The following is an 8,134-nucleotide window of genomic DNA, read 5'->3' as shown; positions in this document are numbered from 1 at the left end:
AAAAAAAAAAAAAAAAAAAAATTTAAAGTCCCCTCTTCTCTGCAAGTTTAGTATGCAGGTTAACTGACACCCATCTAGCAGAGGTGCTCACAATATGATGCAGAAAATAGAGTGTCTGATTTTTTTAATGACAAGTGTAGGGGGAAAACATTAAATAGTACACTCCAAAGCACTCGGATAACAAAGGAGGTAATGGGAATAGGGAAAATGCCCGATTCGTAATATATCCCATTCTTCCAAATGTGAACACAGCTATTCTAGTTCTTGCCTGGCATTCACTTATTTGATTTACTGATCTACATCTACTTTCAGATTTTCCTGTAAGGTCTGGTGCAATATATTCTGCTGTTATCTGAAATTCAGGAGTTTCATAAAAATCTTCTCGTTCATGGCTCCAAGATTCCTGAAACTTAATAAAGGGGAAAAAAAATCAGGCATCTTTAAATCCCATTTTGAACTAATGTGGGTACAATACAGGAAATTACTTCCTTGAAAATCTACAGCAACAACTGTTTCTTCATTTTCTTGGTAGTTGATTGAAATGCACGCATCAAAGAGGGTGGAGCTTCCTAATGCGCAAACCCATGGGGTACATCCAATTATACACCAAAACTTAAAAATCAGAATGCACCGATAAATTGACATGAATGTATAGATTTACAAAAGTTTTGCTAAAGCAAGACCAGAAACCCCATTCTCCTGATATAGTGAGATGAAAATTATTAAAGATTTAATTTGAAAAAACATGAATTTTGATTAACTGCCTTCCCATGACTAAATGACTATTTCTCTATCTGCCAGAATTTGTTTTAACTGTGTCCAGCCTCCATGTAAGCTCAACACCATTACATAAAAGCACATAACCTACCGATACCCTCTCTAAATCCATCTAACTAATACTGTAAATGCTGAATCCGTATAATAATGACAAGGAAAAAAAGTCTTAGTTCTTCATCACCTGTCCGTTCTCTTGAGGAATGCATTCAGTGGAAGGTGGGTTGACTCTAAGGGTGTGAAATCTGCAAATACGGAGAGTCGACTCACTTAGCCGGTGCTATTAGAAGATTCTGGAAGCAAGGAGCCCGTCCTTTCTGCTCTCAGTGCAATGTCAGGGGGGCACTGCACTTGGGAAAGCGGTTGCCTTTCCTTTTCTGCGCCTCCATTTCCTTCTGCAGGAACTCAGAGGGCCGTGAGTCCAGGTGGGCACTGTGCCTTCCTCTGATTACGCTGTGCGACACAGCAGGGGGACCTCTTATCTCAGGCTGGGGTTGCCTGTTTAAAATTATTTTTCCTTTATAAAAGGTATAAGGCCAATAAACACAGCTGTAGGAAAAGGCTTCGTGTTTTCTTTTTGTTTGTTTTAGTTTATTAAAATGATATAATTAAGTGCAATGAGGTTCCATAAAAATTAGACCATCTGGGGGGCTGGAGAGATGGCTCAGAGGTTAAGAGCATTGCCTGCTCTTCCAAAGGTCCTGAGTTCAATTCCCAGCAACCACATGGTGGCTCACAACCATCTGTAATGAGGTCTGGTGCCCTCTTCTGGCTTTCAGGCATACACACAGACAGAATATTGTGTATATAATAAATAAATATAAAAAAAAAATTAGACCATCTGCCTCTGTGCCCTCCCTTGCTCTGCAAGTTTTACCTGGCTCACAACACTTGAATACTTTGAATGCACCTTACTTTAGAAATAGTTTCCTGTATCTTGGCATACTGTTGTTATATCATAAAATACAGAGGGCTCAAGTCAATGAGTTCATGTGTGTATGTGTGTGTCTCATGACATGTACGTGTTTGTATGTGTGTCTGAGCGTGTACATGTGAGGAGGGCAAAGGTTAATACTGAGTGTCTGGTCTGCTTCATTCACCTCTTCACCTTTGCTTTTGTTTTTTGTTTTTGATAGAACCTCTAATTGAACCGGGAACTTACAATTTGACTAGTCAGTTGGTCGAGGAGCCCTTGGGACCTGCCTGTCTTTGCCTCCCCAGCACTGGGGTCATAGGCGTGATGCTATTCTCAGCCTTTAAGTGAGCGCCCAGGATCTGAACCCAGTTTCTCTTTCATGCATTATGGCAGCGTTTTACCAAGCACGTTTACCTAGTCCCTAAAATTTTTAAATTCTAAATTAATCTTGAATTGGTAAGCTATTACAGTGTTGCTGAATTCCCTTGCTAAGTTCCTGTCTCTTCAGCTGTACAGGGGACTTTGGTTTGTTTGTTTATTTTCGAGACAGAGTCTCTCTGTAGCTTTGGAACCTGTCCTGGAATTCAGAGAAATTCTCCTGCCTCTGCCTCATGAGGGCTAGGATTAAAGACATGTGCCATCACCGCCTGGCTACAAGGGGCATGTTTTTAATCAATTCTTTTTTTTATTTATTCCTGTGTCTTTTGCATCATGCCTCTCAATTTCACCCATCTCCCTCTCCTCTCCAAAATAAACAAAATAAAAATTTAAGAGAAAAAAAGGGGGGGGGGTTAGAAAAACACGAAGAAGGAAAACATCTTGTCATGGAAGCTGCAGTGTGACACAGTGAGTCACATAGTAAACCCCTTTATCCGTACATTTTTACATGCAGGTGTTTACCACAAAGAATCACTGGTCTGGTTCCAGGCCCCTGGTCTCAATGCTGGGTCCTCACTGGAACTCTTCCTGGACATCCCATTGCTGTGTTGTGGAGATCCTGTAGCCCTGGTTCCACAGGACTGACAGCCCCACTCCACCCGGTGCTGCAGCCAATCACAGTTGGGGTGGATATTAAGGTGGGCCAACACATAATCCTGGTTCTGAGCGTGGGTAGTTTCAACGTTGGTCAATCTGTCTGCTCTCCCCTGTCTTCGCCACCAGGGTGAGTTCTCCAGCACTGGCCTAGTTAATCCATCCCTTACAGCAACGAGCAAGGGGTGTTCTAGGTTCTCTGACTGTCAAGTCTTCTCCCACATCTACACCTTGAGAGCCAACTCTACTGTTGTCGCCCACGCGAGGAGTAAGGGCGACTCTCCTGCATTCTGTGGCTGAAGAGGGGCAGGGACCGCTCTTATGGCCACAGGGCCAGCGCTCCCACATGCCTCAGGCATTGATTGGGGGCAGGGAGGAGAATCTCTTCCCTGCCCACACTGCCACAAGACAGATGAGAAATGGGGACAGCTCTCCCACGCTCACAACTTGGGGGCTGGCTCACTCACACCTCCATCACCAGGGTTGTACCTTCCGTGCTGTCCAGGCAAGGTGCAGGGCCTGCTCTCCAGAGTGTTACAAGGGGTATCTCTAATTGGAATATTGATATACACTAAAAAGAATCATTGTTACATAAATAGTATCACAGCCAAACTTTGCTTGCAAGAAGATCATCTTCTGAGCTTAGGGTGAAGACTGTGCCTCCGTTGGCTTGCGGAGATGTATAATGATGGAAGCCCATCGGCTTCCTGCTTGGATAACTTCAAGTGCTTTCAGCTGTGCTGACGGATTCGTCCCAGAGAGCAGGCTGGAGAAGACGTGACGGCTCCTCCTAAATAGTTATGTGTAAGCTCAATGAATAAACACACTTTCATGTCTTAATTATAAAAACAAAATATGGATAACTCTATGATACACACTATCATTTGAAATAAATGGAAAATCTTAATAGGATAGAATTAAGTGGAAAATAGTTTTTGCCTCTGGGGATTTTATTATACAGATTATTTATATAATTACCTAATATCGAGCCCTTTTGAGGTTATTTTGTTGGAAACGATCTCTAACTCCAAACATATTTTTCTTTAGCAGAGGTAAGAGGGTGTTGCAATTCTTTTGTGCACACAGAGTTTTGCCTTTCATTTTCCTATTGCCTCCTCCCTTTCTTTTCTCCTCATATCCCTCCCAGGGTGAGTTCACTGTCAGTTCATGTAGGCTTCTAAAGAGGCTGATGTGGGCTAAACCTCTGAAACATATCACAACAACTTTTATGCTCAAACTAAATGGTTTTGCTAACTCAGAAGAAGAGTCATCTCTGAACGTCGTCTTTGACCAGGGCCGGTGACAGGGACCATTCACCTGCCCTGCCAAGGCCAATGATCGGCCTCTTGTAAGCCAGTGACAATCCTTTCCGTGTGCGAGGTCACCGCTCTTATCCTGCCCTCCCAGTCCATGTTCATACAGAACATTTTACAACTCTCCCCTTAATGACTCACTAGGTTATTAAACAATCATTGTACTCTATTTCAAAGACAAATGTAGTGGTCTTGAGAATAAAATCCTCAGATCTTCTTTTACAGGACCAGTCTCCTGTTTGAGATTCATGGAAAAAAACAAAAACAAACAAACAAACAAAAAATGCCCTCGATTGAGGATGATAGTGCAGGCCTTTAATCCCAGCACTTGGAAAGCAGAAGCAGGTGGATCTCTGAGTTTGAGGCCAGCCTGGTCTACAGAGTGAGTTCCAGGACAGCCAGGGCTACACAGAGAAACCCTGTCTCGAAAGAGCAAACAAAGAAGGGTGCCCTCAATGAATTGTGATCAGTAAAGACATGACAGAAAACTTCCCTGATAGCAATTTTCATTGGGGAAATAAAGAAAAAGCAATGGCTGAAACACTTCGACTAAGTAAATATCAGCCAAGAACATGACTTTTAAAGTCACTTGTGCTCCTGATACATATTCGAGACCAAGACAGCCTTGCTTGTATCAAGTGTGGATACATAACACCAGCATATACTATGTGATCCTTTTTACTTGAATTGTGTGCATCTGAATGCTGTGTAAAAATGAACCCTTAGATATTTTTTATGTGCATTAAAGTGAGTCTCACACCCACAGTAAGGGTGCTTTATTCTCATTTAATGAGATTTTCAGATGAGGCCGAAAGGGAAAAAGAGTTAATGTTAATATTAATCTACCTGACCTTTCTTTACTGTTAAGTTTATCTGACCTCTATTTAGAGTGGGCAAGCAGAAGCCCCGAGTTAGACCACTGATTCCCCTATATAGCAAGTGTGAGACCAGCCTCGGATGTATGAAGTCCTGTATCTAAACAAGTGAACAAATAAAATAGCAACCCTCCCCCCACGCCTTCCTTAATGCATTTACCACGCAAACTCAGAGTGGCAACCATTTTCCTCTTCTCTAGAACAGTGAAGGATCAGAAGCCTGCCTGGCCCCGCATTTGGATAAAAAGGGGGAGTGTTTCCTCAGACTGTCTAGGAAAGAGAGTGGCTCTCAGTGTCTTCCCAAGCTGATGAGATAACTGTCTGTATAGCTCATGAGAACTGAGAAACGGAGACACCCCCCCCCCCCCCGCGCGCGCGCCGTCCCTTCCTCCCCAAAACAAAAAAAGGCAAAACCCTGGAATGGAAGAATAAAAGCACGAATCTGCAGGAAGGAAAAGAAAGAACGTGGGTTGAAGAAAAAAGTTTATTGGAAGTTGAGACAAAGCGCAGCCACCAGGTAGTGGGTCTTTCAGGACCAGCCTGACAAGACGGAGCTGGGAAAGTTTTCTGTACGCACGCTGTTCCTGGAGGACACTGGGTGGCGCTCGTGGTAAAGACTTGCACTTCTTTAGGGTCTTCCCCCACCCACACCACCACATAGCCTTTGCAAATGTCAGCTACCCAAAGATGAAATTACTACTCCTTTACGTGTCCCAGCGGGGAGCGCGTTTCTAGAAGAGTGTGATGCCGTGGAATTGTTTCTGCGCGGTCGGGTCAGCTGGGATTTGAGAAGCGATAGAGTCCCATCACAACTACAGGTACCAGACTCGCAGATGGTGCCAGGCTGTCTACCAGTGACCCTCTCGTGGCTGCATTGAAGAAAAGGTGGTAAGGGAACCGGAGCTCAACTCAGAGAAGCAGTCAAGAGAGTTGGGACTGGTGAATTTCAGAGGCACCAAATTTGGTGACTTCACACTGAACTGGACTTGCTGCAAGGGCTCACAGCTGCATACAGGCCAATGTTTTAGCACCTTGGGTCCTTTTCAGTGCCCACTTTTTTTTTTTTTGGATGTCCATAAAAAGGTGTGTGTGTGTGTGTGTGTGTGTGTATCTCCACTGAAGAGGAGGCAGCAAGTGAATTTTAGCTAGATCTAGAATTATCTTACCACTATAACCTTGCCTTCAAACCAGATCCTGAGGTATGTCTGAAGTTTCCAGTACCAATCTCGTGGAATGTGTTCCCTTCTCAGGAAGCCGTGAGAGCTCTGACGGACTCATCTAGTTGATGATAAGGTCATCAGTAGACCTTATTTTCCCCTTGGCTACCACATTTAAATCTCTCCTAAACAGAACTGGGGGCAGTGGAGGGGCCACCCCCCTCTCTCTGTGCTATTTTTCTTTACTTGCAAACAACTTCGACCATCCTCAGGTGTTGATTTGGAAGAGAGATTTGTGCAATTAGGCTCCATGTATCTAAGGTGACTCCATGGGCAAGGTGAGCATCTCCAGAGCAGGCCAAGGTCACATCCAACAAGATCAGCAGTACCTTTGCCTCCCTGAAGACACTCATAGCCTACGTCTAGAACATCGACAACAACATAAAAACCAACCGCATGGGATCAGGACCAAGGGACAGCAGGCATTGTTGACCCCCCCCCCTCCCCATCAGTATCAGAAGGAAAATCTAGGGACACCAAGGCTGCCAATGGAGACCCAAGGAGTGGCGCTGCTGAATTCTAGTCCCCTCAAGCTCAGAAAAGCTGAAGTTGTCCAGCCAAGGAAAAGCAACAGTAGCTGTGGTTTTTATGGAGCCCAAGAGGCAATGACTGGGAGCTGATGCATGTGTTGCTGCTTCCATGATGCATGTGTTGCTGCTCCAGATTCCAGAGAGGGACTACCGTCATTCTTCCAGGTCTCTGACAGAACGTTTGAGCCCTGGTAGCTCTGTAGCCAAAATAAGTAACATTAGACAAAACTCAGACAGGCTTTTCTTCTTCCACTGGCAGAAGGGAATGAGGAGCCAGAAGATACCACCCTGCATAATCAATGGCACCCCTAGGTTCCTGGCCATGGACCCCAAGAGAAAGACAGAAGGAGGCCCAAACCAGGCTACAACTCGTGGATTTACATCTCCGAGGAGAGTGGAGATGTGGCGGGAGAGAGGATGCAGGATGCAGGATGCGATCCTAAGCCCTCACTCAATCATAACTGGAGGAGAAGCGTGGGATGATACAATAAGCTTCTTTATTCATGCCAAATGCATGAATCTGGAGCTCTGCCGCCCTTTCTATATAAGCCAAGATGCTCGCTAGGCAAGAAATAAAGGGGAAATGTACAGGGACCCAAACTAGGGAATTGAGAGGGCCATGAAATGTGTGATGACCCAGCAAAGGGTCATCAGTGGATATAATCCCACCTCCTAAGAGGACTTTGTTCCTTGTCTGTTTTCTTGGTCTTTGTATTATTCCCTTTTGGTATGGAGACACTACGGGTCACCTACCTGAATCAACTCACTTTTCCAACAATCTAACTACAGAACTGAGACATACTCCATTCTAGAAGCTTCCAAGTGGACGAGGCTGTTGAACAAAAGTAGGGGTGCTCAGCTCTTCTGGAAAGCAAGCTACGAAAGGTTAGGCAATGCCAAGTTATTCGGGAATCAGAAATAAGACGTTGATTTTTAGCAGTTCTAGTGAAGGCTTCAGTTGCAGGAAGCCTGCCACTGACAGTTAAATGGGCATTTGCACTCTTGAGCATCTCTACAGAGTCCAGAGAAACAGTCTTCTGCAGAAGTGCTTGCTACGCATCAATCTGTTTTCCAATTTCCAAATTTTCAACACAACTTAGTTACAACCTGCTTCCCAACATCCCACTGAAACAGTATTGTCCATCTAACGCTCCTCTTTCTCCTTGACACCCATTCCCATATCAGGGTCCAGTTGGACTCTCCTTTGGTGGACGGCGAGGACAGGCAGAGCAAGAAAAGAGCATCATGGACCTCATCATCGAAACGTGTACTTTTGAGGCTACTCGTTGGAACACATTGTCTTCAATGAGCTCAGAGCTGGATCCTGGGGTTTCTTGGGTTGTCTGTGCTATTCACTAAAAACAGATTGACTGAGACCCTCCCTCCCCAATAGGCAACAACTGTATAGTCCCCCCCACACACCTCTCTCTCTCTCTCTCTCTCTCTCTCTCTCTCTCTCTCTCTCTCTCTCTCTCTC

Source organism: Microtus ochrogaster, linkage group LG10 (assembly GCF_000317375.1).
Source record: "Microtus ochrogaster isolate Prairie Vole_2 linkage group LG10, MicOch1.0, whole genome shotgun sequence".
NCBI lineage: Eukaryota > Metazoa > Chordata > Mammalia > Rodentia > Cricetidae > Microtus > Microtus ochrogaster.
The sequence above is the reverse complement of the archived record's forward strand: the minus strand, read 5'-3'. Positions refer to the sequence as shown.